Source organism: Tupaia chinensis, unplaced genomic scaffold (genome assembly GCF_000334495.1).
Source record: "Tupaia chinensis unplaced genomic scaffold, TupChi_1.0 Scaffold000706_1, whole genome shotgun sequence".
NCBI lineage: Eukaryota > Metazoa > Chordata > Mammalia > Scandentia > Tupaiidae > Tupaia > Tupaia belangeri.
This window is the reverse complement of record NW_006160229.1, coordinates 1,738,625-1,740,962: the sequence shown is the minus strand read 5'-3', so window position 1 is coordinate 1,740,962 and position 2,338 is coordinate 1,738,625.

The following is a 2,338-nucleotide window of genomic DNA, read 5'->3' as shown; positions in this document are numbered from 1 at the left end:
ACACACACACACACACACACTATGTTTTTGCCATATGGCCAGAGAAAGAGAGAGAGAAAGTGAGAAATCACCCCTCAAGGTGATGACGACATTACAATCCCTTCTCTCCCATTCTCTTCTCGAGATTTTGAGCATGCACACACATGTGCATAGTATGATTTTCAAGCTGCCAGGTGTCCGGGACTCAATCTGCAACAGACCATGAGGGAGTCCAGCATCTTTTTAAAATTTTTTTAAAGAATTATTTTATTTATTTATTTATTTAAATTTGAACAGAGAGGGACAGAGTGAGAGAGAGAGAGCAAGAGAGATGGACAATGAGAAAGCAAGCTACCAGGTCCAGGACTGTTTGACCACGTGGGAGTCCAGCACCCTTAACCACGATGCCACCTGCTGGCCCCAAGGGAGTCCAGCAGCTTAATCACCATGCCATCTGCTGGCCCCAACTCTACTTTTGAATGGTGTAAAGTTATGCATATTATTTTCTTATAACTTGAAAAATCTTTTCTGCATCCGTTCATCATTACTTATGTTATGTACTTTTCTTAAATAATTATTTTATTTAATTTTATTCATTGTCATTATTTTATTTTATTTTAATTTTTTGAAGTTGACCAGAGAGAGACAGAGAGAGAGAGAAGAAAAGTGAGAGTGCAAGCTGCCAGGCCCAGGATTTGAATTGCAGTCAGCCAAGTAGGAGCCCAGCCACCTTAACCACCATGCCATCTGCTGGCCCTATGTTGTATACTTTATAAAAAAGAATTATTAGGTCAATAGGAGGTGTAGTGGTTAAGGTGTTGGGCTCCCACATGGTTTAATTGTGGTTCAAGTCCCAGACCTGCCAGTTTGCTTTCTCACTTACCTTCTATTTTTCACTCTCTGGTGAGCGCATGTGCCATATAGCAAATTAAAATAATAATAATTAAATTAAATAATTTAACAAATAAAAAAACTTATTTATTTAATTTTATTCACCATTATTATTATTAGTTTTGGAGAGGTTTTTGCTATAGGACGTGTGCATTCGCCAGAAAGACAGAGAGAGACAGAGACAGCAAGAAATCACCCCCAGAGGGGATAGCCATGCCGCAATCCCTTCTCCTCTGTTCTCCTCTTGGGATCTTGGGTGAATGCGTGCCTGGCGTGAGTTTTTAAGTCACCGGGTCTGGGACGCGAACTGCGGTCGACAACATGGGAGTCCAGCGACATAGCCATTACGCCAACTGCTGGTCCAATATTATTTAATTTGCTCCAGGGCACATGTGCTGAACAGGGAGTGACACACACACACACACACACAGAGAGAGAGAGAGAGAGAGAGAGAGAGAGAGAAAGAGAGGGAAAGTGAGAAAGCAAGCCTCCAGGTCCGGAACTTGAGCTGTGATCAGTCATGTGGGATTCCAGCGCATAACCACTCCTTTTTTAGGAAACCTTTGATTTTACAGATCTATCTACCATTACATTTAAAAAATTGATATGTAATTTTTGCATCATTTAAATTGATTTCTCCATATTTACTTTTGCCTTTCTACTTTGTTTTTCTGATTCAGCATTTAATTTTTTTTTTTTCAGTTTTGCTATCAGGAGAGAGACAGAAAGTGAGAAATCAACCTGTGGAGGAGATGCCAGGCCTCAGTGCCTTCTCCATTGCCTCTTCTCAGGATTTTGGGCATGCACACATGCAAATTACAGAGTGATTTTTAAGCTACCAGGTCCAGGACTTGAACCACTCTGTTGGCTACATGAGATCCAGCTAGCTTGACCTTTATGTCACCTGCTGGCTCAGAATTTTAAAAATTTAAAAAATTTGCCACAGAGATATGTGCTCACCAGAAAGAGAGAGAGAGAGAGAGAGAGAAAGAGAAAGGGGGGAAATCTCCTTTTAATGGGGCATGGTCACACCATCGTCCCTTTTCCTCCACTTCTCCATCCTGTTAGGATTTGGGGCACACATGCACATGTGCCTGCAGTGTTTTTCAAGCTGCTGGGTCCAGGATTTGAGTCACACAGTGATCGTACAGAATCTGACTCCCTTAATCAGTAGGGCCATGGGGCTGACCCCAGCATTATTATTATTACTTGTTTTTAGGTTTTTGCCATAGAGTATGTGCATTCATTGGAGAGACACAGAAGAGAGGGAAAGTGAGAAATCACCCCCTTGTGGAGGATGGCCATATCTTTATTCTCTCGGGATCTTGGGCACACATGCAGGCCCCCGGCCTGGCATGCTTTCCAAGCCACCAGGTCTGAGATCAGAACCACCATTCTCCATCAGAGAACCCAGCATCTTAACCACTATGCCACCTATGATGCCAGCCCCAGTATTTAAAAATGATTC